Here is a 20,215-nt window from a genome sequence, read left to right on the forward strand (position 1 = left end):
TGTTGACACCGACCTCTCCCATCTCCCACTTTAGCTAATATATACGTAATGTCCGCTGAATGAAGTTTGGGGTGGCGAGGGTTCAAATGACTGCTTGTGTCTGTAAGCTATTACTCGGGTTTCTGAATCCATTAACGAAATCAAGATACATGATGATGCCATAACATCATCATTTGCGAATGGCAACTTATATACTATGATTAATCCTTAATATATGTGTATGCCTGCGCATGTGTGTGCGAATATGTGTGCATATTATGTGTGCTTGTGTGTGAGCGCGCGTGCGTAAACTTTTATTAAAGCTGCAAAATTATCACAAAACTGTTACTCAGAGTTTCACGTTCCCGTTCGTCGGACATTATTCATCACAACTTTAGTACAGTATTTTGTATTTTGATTACAATTGTATTTTGTCTGTCAGCATGTCTAGTTCTGTCTGTAACCCGCCGAAAAATATATATCACTTTGGGTATATATTCCCACACTGATGAAGGGTAGGATCTAAGTAAGGTCTTCTTTAGACAATCACTTGAGGAAGCGCATTTTAACATTTGATTCATAAAAATGATTACACAATATTTCACCAATGTACTACGAGTGAGAAAATGTGTCGAAACAATTGTAGCGATTTTAAATAAAAAATAATGTTCATTTCATTTTCTCTCATTTATCTATTGATATGAACTCTACAGATACTATAGAACTCCTGATGCATATCCAGTAGCAGCGACATTTCCACTTTATGATGACATCAGGTAACCAATAACTGGGGACTAGATTTGCATAGCGTATTACATGGTTTTTACCCGAATTTTATCTGTTAGTATCTATATTATATTTATGAAGAGAATCCTTATTTATATATATATATATATATATATATATATATATTATATATATATATATATATAAATAGATATATAAATATATATAAATACATACATACATACATACATACATACATACAATACATACATACATACATACATACATACATACATACATACATACATACATACATATACTTCTCTCACATCGGAGAGAGAAAATGAGAAAGAAGATATAGAAATGTAGTGTTGTAGAAATTTCTACATTTCTATATTATCTTGTCCTTTTTCTTTTTCTTTTTCTGTCTCCGATGACGAAATACTTGGCTTACATGGAATTCTCAACTCAACAATATATGATCCACATGACTAGCTATTCTAGACGCACCCGTAATAGACCTCGCGTATTTTTTATAACTACTCTGCGGTATGTTTATAAGTTATCTTGGGTTGGATTTGAACTCAGAACATAAAATGTTTGAACAAATGCACAAGAGCTGACGGCTCTACCAGCACGTAGTACAAGTGGTGATTAATATAATAGAAGCAGGACCCTCCTTTTAATGGAAACTTTCCTATAAAGTAGTTATGAGAGAAACGGAAATTCCAGGAAACGAAAATGGATTATTGAATTGATATTCACAGGCTTTCAGGTTCAGTATTACTGCGCTGCGCCTTGGACAAGTATCTCTTGCCATAACCCCGGGCCGACCGATGCCTTGTGAATATATTTGCCAGGCGGAACCTATGTATGTGTGTATATATGTTTATGTGTGTGTGTGTATATATATTGTTTGTTCCTTCTCGAGCCACGCCTGGCTCATAGGGCCGGTTTCGCGGTTTCCTTGGATATAGGATTCCCCACCTGGACGGTACGCCGGTCCGTCGCAAGTAGGCTGCAAAATGCAGGATGAGGAAAGACTGACCACAAGTTGTGGCGAAAGAGTCAGCAGAAGTTCGCCATTACCCTCTGCCGGAGCCGCGTGGAGCTTAGGTGTTTCGCTCATAAACACACACATTGCCTGGTCTGAGATTCGAACGCGCGATCCCTCGACCGCGAGTCCGCTGTTCTAATCACTAGGCCATGCGTATATATATATATATATATATATATATATATATATATATATATATATATATATATATATATATATATATATATATATATTATATATATATATAATATATATATATATATACAAATATATATATATATATATATACAAATATATATATATATATACAAAAATAGTTCCTTAGAGATAGAAACTATGGGTTGTCGTAAAGCTATATTTACTCTAATATATGACTATATTATATATATATAATATATATATATATATAACATATATAATATGTGTGTGAGTGTGTATGGGAGTACGTGTGTGTGTCTGTGTGTGCGTGCGTGCGTGCGGGTGTGTATGTGTGTGGATGAGTGTGTGTGTGTGTGTGTGTGTGTGTGTGTGTGTGTAGTTGTGTTAGTCTACAACAAAGCCGAACATCTGATGCTGGTTTTTTTATGTCCATGTAACTTACCTGTTCGACAAAGAAAAACCAATGGAATTGGTACCTAAACTCAAAAAGAATAATTTTTTTTCGGCTAAACCCATGAAAGTAGTGCTTCAGTATGGTATCGGTGTAATGATTTTGGCAAGAATGAGATAAATAAGAAATGGATGCTTTGCTTTAAATAAAACATATATATATATGGGGTTTTTAGAAGAGGATAAAATTACTAATAATTGTTAAATTTATTTAAGCAACTGGGAAGTGAGTTGACAAAATTGGTGGAATATTGGGGGGAAAACTAAGTAGTAATATTTCGTTGCAACCTTTGTTTATGCTCTGATTCCAAATCCTGTGGACGTTTGCTTTGACTTTCATCGTTGCAGAGTGTGTAGCCACTATCCTATCATATTCTTAAATGTGTGTTCCTGTTCCCAAGTTAGATAATTATTTTTATATTAGAAATTATGTTCGTCATGTTAGTTTGTTTTTTTTTTGTTGTTTTTTGGTTTTTTTTGCTATCTTTCATTTACAGTTATTTAAAATGTTTTAACAAAAAAGCCAGTGATGACATCATTGTATTGTAATCAGACTCTGATGTAAGACACGCTAGCTGCGCTCATACCATCCTTCTTTCTTCGGGACTATCTTCGTCCTTTACGATATGAATTCGGCTGTTCTTTCTAGTAAGTCGAGCAACACCCTTAGAGAGATATTTGTTCGTCAACGGATTATTAGATCTCGGTGAAAGTCAAATATATTGTTTACAGAATTACCCAAGGGGTCAGATCAGCTTTTAATCTAAACAAACTATGTTCATCTTCATCCCTCATTAAACAAGCAGACATCCAATCGCCGCCGTCATGGCGTTGTGTACGTTTCGTGCCAGTTCGTGCATCTATTCACTTCCGGGAATTGGAAAACGTTAAACAGAGACTTAAGCTTAGGCATGGTGTAAATGCACATACGTCAGTGCCAATCATACAAACGTCAAATGCAAACACATCTGGATATATTTACAAAGGCGAAACAAAGAATCCGTGGAGCTCGTTAATTATCATAATCGGCAATCCCCGTTTTAATGCCTCTAAAAATGTAGGTCAATGGCTGGTATTTGTCCTGTGCTCTTTTTATTTATTCTGTATGAAAAAAAATATGCATTTTTTTCATATTATCTCCGGATATGTTTTATATTATACATATATATATGTATATATATATATATATCTATATATATTATATATATATATATATATATATAACATATATATATGTACATATATATATATATATAATATATATGTACATTATATTTTATATATTATATATTTTATATATATATATATAAAATTAATTAAGGTATAAATTGATATTTATCAATTAGGACCAGTGGTCTAGCATATTAAAAAAGTCCGAAGATTAAAATATTTATATATACCAATTAGGACTGAACACGAAAAGTGGACAGTCAACATGCTAGATATAGACGTCAAATCGCCATTCACCACAAAAGATATGTTCTCAGATCAAACTCAGCACAAAACCATAGCAATAAACAAGTGAAAATATACGAATAAATAATTACCCATGTACTAATTAGTTTCAGCTGTTATTTTCCGCAAGAAAACTGGCAGCCATCATCAGCATGGTCCGTTAACGGACCATGCTGATGTGGCTGCAGTTTTTCACTTGTTTATTGCTATGGTTTTGTGCTGAGTTTGATCTGAGAACATTATCTTTGTGGTGAATGGCGATTTGACGTCTATATCTAGCATGTTGACTGTCCACTTTTCTGTTCATCCTTATTGGTATATATATATATATAATATATATATAGATATATATATATATATAGATATATATATATATATATATATATATAGATATAAATATATAGCATATATATAAAATAGAATGTACATATATATATATAGATATATATATATATAGATATAATATGTAATTATATTTTATATATATACTATATATTTTATATCTATATATATATATATTATATATATATATATATACATACTTTTATAGTTCATTATCACGGCAAGTATTTCTCGTTAATGTGTTTCTTGTTCCCCTTCAATAGCTAAGGTTGACATTGAACGCTGAAAGGTTTTATTCGTCAGTCAGCCTCGGGATAATTTGCAAACTGCTCTGTGTTGAGAAATAATACGTCGTGGCAGAGAAGGAGTGAGTGAATGAGTGAATGAGTGAGTAACGGAGAAAGCGACTGAGTGAATGGGTGAGAGGGGTTTGAAGGCTGTTTGTGAATTTGAGTATTTTATTGTCAGAGATTGTAGATGGAGAGAATGAGGCTGAAGCTGAAGAGAACAAGAAATGAAAGAAAATGAAGCAGCTGAAACGAAGATTAAGATAGATATGAAAGGAAGGTAGGTGGAGGAGGAAATAGGAAGGGAGAGAGGAAGTAAGGGGCAGAAGGAGAAATAGGTAGAAGGAAGAGGAGAATAAGGGAGGAGAGGAGAGGGAGAGAGAGAAAGGAGGGAGGTGGAAGAGGAGGAGAAAAATAAAGGGGCAAAAGCAAATGGGAGGAGGATAAAAAAGAGATGAGATGAGTTAAGTGGTGCAGGAAGGGTATGGAAGAAAAATAGAAAGTGTTTTCGTGATGGGAACCAATAAAACACTCATCAGCAATGTCGTGTAATACGTATACATTACACTTAATATATATACATATACGTGTATGTGTGCGTGTGCGTGTATGTCTTTATCTGTGCATGTGTGAGTGTGCGGCGTATGTGTGTGCATGTGTACAGCATGTGTGTGAGTATGCGGCGTGTGCGTGTATGTCTTTATCTGTGCATGTGTGAGTGTGCGGCGTATGTGTGTGCATGTGTGTGAGTATGCGGCGTGTGTGTGTATGTACTGCGTGGTGTGTGTGTGTGTGTGTGTGTGTGTGTGTGTACAACGTGTGAATGTGTGTGTGTCTATGTGTGTGCGTGCACAGTGTGTGTGCGTGTGCAGTATGTGTGTGCGTGCAGTGTGTGTGCGTGTGGTGTGTGTGTGTGTGGTGTGTGTGGTGTGTGTGTGTATCCGTGTGCATATATATTTTTATACATTACCGTGTTCTTGTCATTCATTAGACCGCGGCTACTTTAGGGTTGCACTTTGAATAATTTAATCATTCAAATCATCACGAGTACTTATTTCATACAAAAGCGCTAAGTTAAGGGGACGTAAATTATGGGAGGGGCGTAAATAGACTAACACCGGTTATCAAGTAGTAAAAAGTCAAACGCAAAAACTAAGATACACACACACGCACACTTACACATGTACACATATATATTCTTTTATTCTTTTACTTGTTTCAGTGATTTGATTGCGGCCATACTGGATCACCGCCTTGAAGTGTTTTTGTTGAAGGATTCGACACCAGAACTTATTTTTAAGCCTAGTACTCATTCTAGCGATCACTTTGCCGAACCGCCAAGTTACGGGAATATAAACACACTGACACCGGTTGTCAAGCAATGATCGGAGACAAACAAGACACACACATACACACATATATGTGTATGTATGTATGCATGTATGTATATATGTATTTATGTATGCATGTATGTATGTATGTATGTATGATGTATGTATGTACGTATGTATGTATGTATGTTGTATGTATGTATGTAGTATGTATGTATGTATGTATGTATGTAGGCATGTATGTATGTATGTATGCATGTATATATACGACGGACTTCTTTCAGTTTCCAGCAACCAAATCCACTCGCGAGGCTTTGGTCGGCCCGAGGCTATAGTAGAAGACATTTGCCTAAGGTGTCACGCAGTGGGACTGAACTCGGAACCATGTGGTTGGGAAGCAAGATTCTTACCATGCGTATTTACTTCTCACGTTTTACGTTTCCGTTTTATTAGGCGACTGAATCAAATCATTCTATCTATATCGGAGGAATTATATCAGAAAGGCAGAGAATTGATGGTGCACATTCATCCTTAAACTAAACAAATAACATTTTTTTTTTTTAATGAACAAGTATATAATCAAAATGCCAAAACTACGTTACACTGAAGAGGCATGTGAGTTATGTGTAGCCGGCTGCCGTCAATAAGCATTTGAGGTTATTATCCGTCTATTGAAGAATGGATTACGGCACTGCAGTTGTGATATGCTCTGACTCAACGTTCAATAAATAATATTTTACTCTGTTCACTTGGAATGAGTACTTGTGTTTATTTATATTCATACATGTGATACTTTTCACTCATATATATGCATGCGTGTTCATATATATGTATGTTTCTATCTAGCTGTCTAGCTATTTATCTATGTAGCATTATACTGACTGTGTATATGTGTCTATACTACTACTATACTATATATATTATATCTATAATATATATATAATATATGTATATCTTATATATAATATATATATATATATATTATATTATACATATACATATTCTCTTTTACTCTTTTACTTGTTTCAGTCTTTGACTGTGGCCATGCTGGAACACCCCGCCTTAGTCGAGCAAATCGACCCCAGGACTTATTCTTTGTAAGCCTAGTACTTATTCTATCGGTCTCTTTTACCGAACCGCTAAGTTAGGGCACGTAAACACACCTACATCGGTTGTCAAACACAGACACACAAACATACACACACGCACATACATACATACAACATACATACATACATACATACATACATACTACATACATACATACACACATACATACATACCTACATACATACATAATACATACATACATATATACATACATGCATAATATATATATATATATATATATATATTATATATATATATGATAGTATATATATGGGTAAATATAATATTTGATCTATGTTAGCAATTATACTGACTGTGTAATTTTGTCTATACTATACTATATATATTTTATATATATATACATATCTCTTTTATTTTGTACTAGTTTCAGCCTTGACTGTGGCATGCTGAGCACGCCTTAGCTGTCTAGCTATTATCATATATATTGATCATTATCATTCTCTTTTACTTAAACTGTTAGTCCTTTGATATATCTTGAAAAGCCTTATATAATAATCTAATTTTATGTATGGCCTTACGTTTTCTGTTTATTGCCTAATACTGGTGATTATATTTAATTTTAATATAAATTATTATTTTATATATCTTAATTTTTATATAATATATGTATATATTTATCTCTAATAATATTATATATATATATATAAAGTTAATCCAAACAAGAAACACAAAAAAAACACAACAACGCGAGGACGTGGAACAAATATAGTATTATTGGACGCTCAGGAAAGAAGGGGGGTTAACGTTTCGAGCGGAGCTCTTCGTCGGAAACATAGGAAACATATATATATATATATATTATATATATATATATATATATATATGCAGTTTCCGTCTACCAAATTACCAAATCCACTCACAAGGTGCCACGCAGTGGGAATGAACCGGGACCATGTGCCTACTTACCACACAACCACTCCTGCGCCTATATATATATATATAGAGAGAGAGAGAGAGAAAGAGAGAGGAGAAAGAGAGAGAGAGAGGAGGGGAGAGAGAGAGAGAGAGAGAGAGAGAGAGAGAGAGAGATGCATATATGTATACACACACATAGTCTATCAACACGCATGTATATAGTCGGCTATGTATGAACGGGTATCGAAGTTGTCAATTAGCAAATGAATGTCTAGATGTGAGGTCAGTGCTTTGAATGTTTCACGGCCAATGCGTTTTATATGCTTTTAAACTCTAAATGTCTCAATATACTATATTCTACTCTAAACTACTATACCAAATTTGGGATAATAGCAGATGTCTACAAAACTGACAAGTGTTTTCCGTTGGCTTGCAGTGCAACGTTTATCTTCTCCTGTGATCACAGAATAATATGTTACCACCACATAAAGATAATCAATTATATTTCCCTTGATACAGAATATATTTTCTTTAGTTCGAAACTTACATTGCAGTTTCAAGCAAAATACGAATGCTACAAAAGACACTCAGGTAGTGTATGAGGCAATGCTCTTGATTGCATGCTTTTATCTATTACTTTTCTAACTAAAAAAGAGCCACGAATGGATAGGTTCATTTAATTATCTTTCATGCTTAGTTGTTTAAAATCTACAACCCCTGGTATCACTAGTCTAAGAAAAGTGTCTCAATGACTGGGATTTAAAATATGTTGGCAACCCGCGCGCACACAGACCTTAAACTGAGAGACATGCTAGATCAATAGAAGTTTTACACCCGTTACCTGTTAATAAACAAACATTTTAGACCAGAACAAGTTTAACACCACTTCACAGACTTATTAGTTTATAGACATGATAGGCCAGAATGATTATAACGCCGCTTCATAGATGCGCTCAGAGTTCACTATTCCTCCTCCTCACCCTTGCAAGCTGTCTGCCTTGTATTTTAGCTTCATTTTTTCGATAAAAGACACTGCGGAAAATGCCACAGACGGCTCCAATTCTGAGCAATTGTACTCCATTGACTAATGAAGGCATCTTTAAGTATCTTAAAAATAACTTTAAAACTATTTTTTTCCTGATTCTTGTTCTGTTTGTACTTGATTTCTATTCTGCCCATTTCGTACTTCTTACACTTGGGAGCAATCTTTATGTTTAATTCTTTCTGTGTCATGTCTTAAATTTACTATTCTTTCACACTCTTCTAACACTTGTTGTAAGCTTACAGTCTGGTTTTGTTCCAGCTTAGCAATAACTCTTGTTCTCACTTCTGCTTCTTTCTCTGCAGTTAGTCCCTGAGTAAATATCAGGCACTTGAACATATCTGGCGTTAATTCGTCCGCCTTGAACTTTTCACATCCCATGTTAACTCTACCACCATATGTGATGTAGTCCTCCTCGTTGTTCTTTTCTAGGTTCAAACATTTCCAACGTGTATTGAACAACGAGCTTTTCTCACTAAAAACTTTACAAAATATGTCTATTGTATATTTAAAGTTTACATCATATTTTTTCGGGAGTTCGTAATTGATGTAACGCTCATGTTCTCCTGTCGTCAGTTTTCTTAAGATTAAACGCGTTTTCGTATTGTCGTCCCATCTTTGCACTCCTTATTGAAGATCCGTTCGTATCTTCTATAGTAAGCCTCGAAGGTAACTCCTTCGCCTGGTTTGTACTTAAACTCTTATCGAGTTCGCAACATAATCTGGCTAGAAATTTTTTCAGCATTTCCTGACGACTTACCATTCATTAATTGCAGCATTTGTTGCTCTAATAATAATTGTTGTTGTTGTTGCTTCTGCTGTTATTCTTGCAGGTGTAGCTGCTGTTGTTGTTGTTGTAGCTGTTTTTGCTGTTGTTCTTGCAGTTGTAGCTGCTGTTGTTGTTCTTTTAATTGCTGTTGTTGTTGGTTTTGCAACGCGAGCAAACCGGCCAACAAATTTTCCATATTTTTGTGATTTTTTTTCCATAAAATTCGCACAAAAAGACTTCTGTGAGTTTATTAATTCCTCGTCGTCCCTGTTGTAATCCTTAATGTCGGATTGTTATAACGCCACTCTGGTATAGCAGTAGAGTTAGTCAAACCACGACTATCTATAACCGTCTACTTCGTGCTCTATCACTATACTGACCGACGCCAGTTTATTTATAGCGATTATATATACCACTCGTCACGTGAGAAGGGTCTACCATTATTATTATTATAACCATAACACATTGGTATTGCAAACATGTGAATATAACGGGCTGACGGGGAATGTATGGAGACTCCACAAGGTCAAGTATGATACTGCTGCGAAATCTCCTCTGCAATCGACTCTGTCGTTTTAGAAATGAACACACTGAATGAAGTGGTCTTTGGTACACTGAACCAAGGAAAATACCGGATGGTTACAGGAGGCATGTCGTTAATTTCAGGTCTACTTGGTCAGGATTATTCTGGAGATAAACAACAAATTGTTGTTACTATTTTCTGTCTTCAAAATTTCTTTCGAAAGATATACCTTCACATATTATTTATCCTCAATTTTAAAGCAATACTATCATTATATATATAATATATATATATATATATATATATAATATTATATATATATATAGATAGATAGATAGATATAGATATATATATATACGACGGGGTTCTTTCATTTTCCGTCTACCAAACCCACTCACAAGGCTTTGGTCGGCCCGACACAGTAGAAAACACTTGCTCAAGGTACCACGCAGTGGAACTGAACACGAAGCCATGTGGTTGGGAAGCGAGCTACTTACCACACAGCCAGTCCTGCGCCTATGTGTACATATATATATATATATATATATATATATATATATATATTATATATATATATATATATATATATATATATATATATATATATATATATATAATATATATATATATAATATATATATATATATATATATATATATATATATATATATAATATTATATATATATATATATAAGAAAGTTTGTTTGTGAAAGCACGTAGATGAATATATAAGAAAATAGTAAAGAGTGAAAAAACGACAGAAGGCTTAAATGTTAAAGAATATATATATTTGCGTCAATATGACTGGAGAATATTGGAAAAATTTTTTTTCCTTTCTTATAATGACATAATTTTATAATTTTTAAAGAAAGACCGGTTTCGCATTTAGCTCTTCAAATTTCTTGCGACGTAATGTTTATCTTTAATAGCGTTATCCTTGTTTTTTTGCTACGGAGAGTTCTAAATAAGGGAAGGTAGTGCGTGATTTCTTCCGGTGTAAGGGAGATAATCGCTTAAAAAATTTTTTTTCCTTTTTCCTCTTAGTGTGAATTTCTCTATATTATTATGTTTGGATAGTTGAGTCTGGGTTTGTACTTTTCAATGAAGAATGTTTCCTTGTTTAGTCTAATTTGTGTTGATGATCCGAAAGCACATTTTTTAAGCGATTATCTCCCTTACACCGGAAGAAATCACGCACTACCTTCCCTTATTTAGAACTCTCCGTAGCAAAAAAAAACAAGGATAACGCTATTAAAGATAAACATTACGTCGCAAGAAATTTGAAGAGCTAAATGCGAAACCGGTCTTTCTTTAAAAATTATAAAATTATGTCATTATAAGAAAGGAAAAAAATTTTTTCAAATATTCTCCAGACATATTGACGCAAATATATATATTCTTTAACATTTAAGCCTTCTGTCGTTTTTTCACTCTTTACTATTTTCTTATATATATATAGTTCAGCGTCACTAAAATATGACGAAAGGAACACTAGCATTGCTAGGAATAAGAATCAAAGGATTCGTTAGCCATAGAAAGCACATCTTTTTACCGTATTAGAAAGTGTGCCTTCTGTGGCTAAAGAGTCCTTTGACTCTGATTTCTAGCAATGCTGGGGCTCTCGGCACACTTCATCAGATTTTAGTGACGGTGAATTATTTCCTTTTTGGTTTCGAATTGCGTCTAGCCACCTTAATTATTTCATAGTTTTTACATTACCATTTTGCGGAATCAGCCCCTGATTCCTATGGTAAAATCTATATATACTGACGAGGTAGAATTTAACTTCACCACTCGCATAGAGTAAGAATTACTGATGAGCATTGAATTTTACGCAACATTGCCATGGCAATCTAATGCCTCTCAATTGTGGTGGGGAGCTTTTTCTCTCCTGAAAGTTAATTGAAAACGTGCTTTCTATGGCTAAAGAGTCTTTTGACTCGATTTCTTCTGTGTCCCTTTCTGTAGAAGAACATAGGCTCGAAACGTAAAAGACTTTTTCTATTCCTGAGCCTTATACTAATACATCTGTTTGTTTTGTACACCACCTGTCTTCGTATTTTGTTGTTTTTTTTCGTAAACTCTCCCTACATATATATATATATATATATATATAAAAGTGAATTTCCAAATTTGGTTGATAGCGATATACAATCTTAGAGGGTTACTGTATTCGCTCTTACCGGTTAATAATGCTGGCTAACCTCAGTGTGTGTAGAAAAACTGCAGTTAGTTTATTTTACTAGCCTCAGTAGATTTTCGCATCGGTACATCCATATGTCTCTATAGAGAATGCATGTTGCCGGTAGAGAAGAAATAAACGAATGATTAAGGAGAACAGAGATTTATATATCCAGTTTTATTCTGCAGTTAATTACGTCTCTCCATTTCTATATCTACATATGCTTCTGCTGCAATTCAGTGCATTCTGCAAATTTTTTTTATCTTGGTATGCATTTTGGTGTTAATTACTGATGCCGCTTCTTCGTGGTATCATTAATTGCATTTTAGATTCCATCTGATTTAAATATAAGTCCAACCAAAATATTTCATACACGTGGTGTTAATGTTCTAAAGATAGTCTAAATTCTGGCCTTTTCAACTCTGCTGATTAGAAAAAGAAGTAACTAGCTGTCCGAGAATGGATCAGTAATCAGCAAATGTATTTTATCCTTCCAGTGGTGAGTGATAGTATGCGTATTTTGTATCAGGGTACTTAGAGTACGTCGATGATATTATTGTTGCTATTATCATCCCCATCACTACTACTACTACTACTACTACTACTACTACTACTACTACTACTATACTACTACTACTACTACTACTACTTCTATTATTGTTAATAATGAGCTATATTACTAAATTTATTAGTTTTATAATTAAATTAATTTTATTTATGGATATCGTTAATTTCATTCTCTTATTGTTCTTTAATCTTTAGAATTAATTTTATTCGTGTAAGCGTTTATATTTAATAGCTTCCCTACCTGCTATTATTTACTTGATTTCTACTCTAATTTTAGTATAAGTGTCATGCAATTACTTAAATCGATTAAACGTGTGTTTAAACTGATGAACCCATCGTCGCGTTCTAGCGTCTATTGTTTATTAATTTGTATTTTGATGTAAGAATTTCTTCAACACACAATTCTTACCGTTTGGTTCCTCTAGTATATAGTTTGGCTCTGCTAATTATTTCCTAGGTAATTTCTATTCCTTTTTATTATCCTTTATGGACCAAATTTATTTGCTGAAGCTAGTGTTATTCCTATTTTTGCTGTCTCTAAATGAGTTTTCGTGATTGGTAATTCTTTTTATATGTTTCGCAAGTGCCGATATAATAATATACCTGACCCTCTGAGACTACCTTACACCTATATACTGTTTCCTTAATTTTGCTGTTAGATTCAAGTGGACATAATTTATTGGTTTTGTATCTCTACCTCTACTTTTTATATCTTCTTTTCCTTCCAGATTATCTATATTGTTGTGGTTGCTCCGTTTATCTTCTAATTTACATTCCCTTTTTTAGATTTTCATTAATTGGTCGGACTTGTATTTAGTTCATATGGACTCTGAAATGCAGTTAATGGTACCCTGAAGAAGCGGCATCAGTAATTATGTAGGTACAAAAATGAAAAGACGTGATTAACTGCAGAATAAAACTGGATATATAAATCTCTGTCCCGTTTAATTGTTAATTTATATGCCTACATTTGTTCCTGCTGCAATTCATGTTATATTTCCAGTGATTGGTGGCTTGTTTTAGCAGACTTTTCGACTTTGATTTTCACAGCAATGCTGGCACCGCGTGTGTCCTGTTATAATTATAATTGATTATAAAATTTGGGATTTGCCATTTATTTCGGATTCGCAAAGCGATGGTGCGGGAACAAACACAGTCACACAGATACACACACACACACACACACACACACACACACACACACACGCACACACATACACACACACACCCATACATACAAACACACACACACACACATACATACATACATACATATATATATATATATATATATATAATACGACGGGCTTCTTTCACTTTCTGTCTACCAAATCCAATCACAAGGCTTTGGTCACCCCGAGGCTATAGTAGAAGACAGTTGCCCAAGATGCCACACAGTGGGACTGAACCCGGAACCATGTGTGTGTATCTGTGTGTGTGATCATGTGTGTGTGTCTGTGTGTGTGTGGCGTGTGAGCCAAAGAGCGTTTATCTCCATGGTTGCACAATTTTCTAGAAATAGCATAGAAATCTCACTCAAATCCTTCACACTGTATGTTAATGACCACCTTCATAATGTAGTCCTAGATAAGTTGTTGTAAAACCAAAACATAGATATGCCCAAGGCTGGAGCCTCTTTCATTATAAATCAGTCTGCTTTATCAGGGTTTGCTAGGAGCAGTGAGATAATATCCAAGAAAACCATGTCAACAAAGGAGTATCGATTTCCTTTCGAAACAATAGAAATATGACCACGTTCTTAAAAGAAGCCTACACTTTTAGATAGTTCGGAAACAGGAAATGATAAGATTGCAACGTAATCATGTACTGTTTGAAGAGACTAGTAAAGCAACGAAATACGATGTCATAAATGAATGAGAAAGCAAACTAACTGATTCTGTTTGGAAAGAGTTTGCTTCACTTCTACAGGGGTCTACAGTGGTTTACGGAGATAAATATAAGCGCACGAGTGAGCCTTAAAATTGTCATTCAGAGAACCCTTTCGTTACCAACCCGGCTGAAACCGGCTCTGGCTCTGAGTGCAAATGTCTTGTTTCCATAAGTTTTGAATTAAAATCTTACACCAATCCTTAGTCACAATTTATGTTCCTAACACTAGCTTAATGATAACCAAGTTATTTTACTAAATACTTTGTTATATTTAAAGTAATTGAAAGAAACACAGAGCATCTCAAAATAAATACAGTAACAAAAGGGTTAAGAAAAAGAAGTGAATAACACACATGATAATATAGACCGCGGAACACGTCTGAAAGTGTTTCGATTGGAATGTCTTTTATCATAAATAGGATCGGACAGAGCCACCGTCATAAACTAAGATGAATAGATGCACACAGAATCTGGGATTTAATCGAAATGAGACATGAGGCGACTTCAGCAGACGTAAACAGGCGCGCCCGCGCACATACACACACAATATGCTAATACAACATTTATTATTACTTGGGCTCCTTTTGCCATTTTCCTTTATGCTATTTTGTGTTCATTGATTCCATAATGTGTGTGCGTTCCTGTGTGTGAACGTATGCATGTACGTATAAAAGTACACATACGTACACGTACATGTGGTATATATATAATATATATATATATATATATATATATATATATTATATATATATATATATAATATATATATATATATATATAATATATATATATATGAGAGTGAATAGGCGTGGAGCGATGGAGGTTTGTGCCAATGTCTGAAAGCGTGATTTGTGCATGTGTGACGGAGGGAGAATAAGCACGGCATGTGTATGATTGTTTGTATCTAGCTTGTGCTTCGATAACATTTAATTCGCGTTCCTTCTATCCTGAAAACCAATATTTTAGTAGAGAATGTCAGCAATATCACACATAAATCTATTATAATTACCCCAACACACCAAATATGAAATATCGAATCATTTTACAGTCATATATTCTTCTCTACGTATTGCCTGTACATATCAGCACGAATCTCCATATCTAATATTGCATGCATATGTGTGTGTGCGTATGTGTGCATATATATATATATGTGTGTGTGTGTGTGTGTGTGTATACATATATGCATATATATATATGTGTGTGTGTGTGTGTATGTATGTATGTATGTATGTAGTGTGTATATATATATTATATAATATATATATATATAATATATAATATATATATATGTATATATACACACACATGCATACATACATACATACGTGTGTGTGTGTGAGAGAGAGAGAGAGAGAGAGAGGAAGACTTGCGCATTTGTGTTTTTCACTTGACTTCTCCTGCACACGCATACACAATCTCATATACACACACGTACATATTCATGCATACTCAGGAAGATGAGGAAAAGCGATAAAGAAGTGATATATGTATGTATGTATGTATGTATGTATGTATGTATGTATGCATGTATGAATGCATGTGTGTGTGCATAGGTGTGCGTTTATTTGTGTGTGTGCTTGTGTGTCCGTGTGCACAGCGAGAAATAAAAAAAAATGTTGAAATAACTGCTCAGTAAGATATTACATATAGTAACATGTGGATCTGAGAGCTATACTCTTAAGAATGATAGAAAAGGTTGCAGAGTTCCTAACTTTGAAAGTTGGTATATTTTCTGAATGCTAAGAATGAACTGGACACAAGAAGAAAAAGATATCAGTATGCGTTGGAAAAAATTGGAATTGAATAGATCCTTGTGAAAGAAGTTGACAAGTAAGAATATATTATTTTTTTCTTTTTCTTTTGTTTTCGATTTTGTGTTTTTTTTTTTTTTGTTATGCCATAAAGCAAATTGTCTATATCCATTGTTGATCCCTGGCAAAGGGCCAAGGAAAAAAATGATTTAGAAAAAATTTCGACTGTTCAGATGATGGAGATAACCGAAATGAGAATGCAACCATTAATAAGAACAGTAGAAGAAATAAATGAACGGATAAGTATTCTCGCGTAAATCAACCATACTCCGAACGGTGGTGTGTGTGTGTGTGTGTGTGTGTGTGGTGTGTGTGTGTGTGTGTGTGTATCTGTTCGGATATACATAAATTTATATATATGTGTGTGTGTGTATATATATCTTTCTTCTTTTCTCTTTTACTGGTTTCAGCCCAGCGCTGAGGTCATGCTAGTGCACCACCAGTAGTTACTCGATGTTGTTTCCAGTATTGTTTTTAGCAAAGTTGCGAGTTGGGCGGAGCTGCTCTTCATTGTGTTTCCTGTCACGATGCGGGTTCAGCTGATAGAAACCTGTCCAGACATTCCTTGAAAACTTCCACATGAACACCATGTAGATCCCTAAGGTTGCCTGGCAGGATGTTGAACAATTGCGGGACCTTGAAACCCAAACTACTGCAGTACTGTGTCCTTATTTTAGATAGGTAAGACGGGATTTTTTGGTATAGCTATCAATTCCAAAATTGGGTACTAAACCCTCCAAGATCTTCCAAATATATATCACTGCATATTTCTCTTGTCTTCTCTTCAGGGAATAGAGCCTCAGGTCCTTTAGCCTCTCCCAGTAGCCCATCTTTTGCATCGTCTCAATACATATATATATATATATACATATATTCATGCTCATATATATATATATATATATATATATATATATATATATATATATATGGCCTAGTGTTTAGGGCAGCGGACTCGCGGTCGTAGGATCGCGGTTTCGATTCCCAGACCGGGCGTTGTGAGTGTTTATTGAGCGAAAACACCTAAAGCTCCACGAGGCTCCGACGGGGAGTGGTGGCGATCCCTGCTGTACTCTTTCGCCACAACTTTCTCTCACTCTTTCTTCTGTTGGCCTGTCGCTTAGCCAGCGGGGTGACATCACCTGAAGGCTAAAACAATGCGAAGCGCATCGTGACCAGCGATGTGTAACAACATCTGATGGCCTGGTCGGTCACGATGATCACGGTGATATTATATATATATAATATATATATATATCACCGTGATCATCGTGACCGACCAGGCCATCAGATGTGTTACACATCGCTGGTCACGATGCGCTTCGCATTGTTTAGCCTTCAGGTGATGTCACCCCGCTGGCTAAGCGAGCAGGCCAACAGAAGAAGAGTGAGAGAAAGTTGAAATGCCTGAAGGACTGAAGGAAAGGGTTTGAAATGCCTCGTGAAAATATCTGTTCCACTTGGCTATTTCTTGCTGAAGAATCTGAGGGCTATGGAAGATTGGCTTGATTTAATTTAATCAGGTTAGTTTACCATTAACAGCAGATGAAACGGTGCATCGACAAGAATTACAGGGTAAATGTTTTTTAAATTTTCTCCTGTTTACGGAATAATCTTTATTGCGGTTGAAGCTTTGGCTGTTATTTCTAGTGGTGATGGCCTATCATGGCCGTTCCTTGATTGTTGATATATATATATATATATTATATATATATATATATCGCACCGTGACCGACCAGGCTATCAGATGTTGCTACAAATCGCTGGTCACAATGCATAAAAGAAAGCTGGAAAAGTTACCTCGACAGTCGCGTCATCCTATGGAATGAAACCCTAGAGAAATTAAAAGAATTTGAAACAAACCCCAATGGAATTACCAAAGATATACATTACCCTATTGAATATAACCATAACTAACTCATAAAGAAGGTCAAAAAATAAATAAAGACTGACATTTCCTATAACACACCGTACTCCAAACAATATCTTCCATTCAATTCATGCCTTTCGAGACACACCAGAGTAAATGTTTCTAGTAACTTAGCCAAAAGTATTTGTGCGATAGCATTCGATGCAAATATCTGTGACGTAAGACACCAAGAACTGAAGGAAAATCTCTTTGTCGGGAATTACCAGCCAATCTTAATCGATAATGGAATACAACGAGCCAAGAAATTCAATATCCAGGAATTAAGATAAACAAGACAAAGGAAGATAATTGAAATGAAAGTCCTACCATACATTTCCACCTACCATCCCCAAAACAATGATGCCCACAACATTATGTTCCAAACCATACCGACACTAAAAATAGACCACAGACAGAACCGAATCCTCTAATCACATACCAAAATTGCGGAAAACTCATCTGTGGTATATGTCTTGATCTGACAGAAAAATTAGAGATCCGTTGCAGACAAGGACAACTTTTCACAATAAAAGTAATAACTTCATTTGTGCTTCTGAAAACTTAATCTATGCAATAGCACGCTCAGGATATGGAGAAATTTATATCGGACAAGCGAGAGGCTTCGTAAGACAATACATGACTCTGCATAGATTGCAAATTATTATGCGGAAATACAAACAAATATGATCAGTGAAAGTATAAACATATACAGACAAGAATCAAGCAAAATTTATGATTTTTATATAAATTTTGCGATTACGCAACTCGGTAACATCGCATCAACAGATGAACAGCTGTCATAACGATATACGAATCACGCTTAAATAACTGTAGTTGAGAAATGGAGCCAACTACCACCATTGTTACAGCAATCTTTGCAAAACAAATACTACCACTGACTACGCTGACAAAATAAATCAATTGCAACAGTCACTAACATCTCTGCTGCGACTACTACTGACGGCAAACCTGTTTCTGTTTCTGTTGATAGTCATTCCCGTAACTGTTGCTACGACGATCACCATGACACAAAGCTCTCAAAAGGAAGTGAAATTTTCGCATCATATGGGTTTTAGAAGAGCATATGTGCATTCTGAATTAGTATCACGAAAGATTAATTTAATTTATTCCAATTTATTTTGCCCATATTTCAGCATGAATAAATCCTCTATTTAATGCGATTGAAACCGATAGCATATTTTGACAAAAATGTATATACTTCCTTACATTAGTCCTTAATAAAGTTCTGTCGGAATTTTCCATTCCACATGGCAAGATCACTGTACCTTTTTTTTATCGATTTTTCTGCAATCTATAAGTCTTGTGGAGATAAAACAAGTAAAGATAGTGAAAATGAGTTAATTACAACACACTGCAAATTGTTTCTGCTATGTCGGATATACATATATATATATATATATATATATATAATCCAAACATGAAAACACAAAGAGAAAATACAACAACGCAAGGACGTGGAACAAGTATAGTGTTATTCGACGCTCAGGAAAGGAAAGAAAGAAGGAGAATTTAACGTTTCGAGCGGAGCTCTTCGTCGGAAACATAGGAAAAGAAATATCCAAGGAAGGGTAGACGGAGGAAAACAATCGCCAACGGTACACACGCGGTCACATACATAATTATAAGAAGGGATTTGTTATAAGCCTCTCCACGCGCTAGAAATAGATACCAAAAGACGCTAATACCACCTTAAAATCTCCGAAAAATAAAACACGGGCTGTAGTCGAG

At 34.8% G+C, this 20,215-nt stretch overlaps 1 protein-coding gene across 1 annotated transcript in view; it reads right to left on the reverse strand.

Annotated features, from left to right (window-relative positions):
- The window catches only part of LOC115213369, a 243,752-nt gene that overhangs the window by 46,274 nt on the left and 177,263 nt on the right, over nt 1-20,215 (reverse strand). The gene's annotated exons all lie outside the window — the stretch shown is intronic.

The sequence above is a fragment of the Octopus sinensis genome, linkage group LG1, assembly GCF_006345805.1.
Source record: "Octopus sinensis linkage group LG1, ASM634580v1, whole genome shotgun sequence".
In the NCBI taxonomy this organism is placed as follows: Eukaryota; Metazoa; Mollusca; class Cephalopoda; order Octopoda; family Octopodidae; genus Octopus; species Octopus sinensis.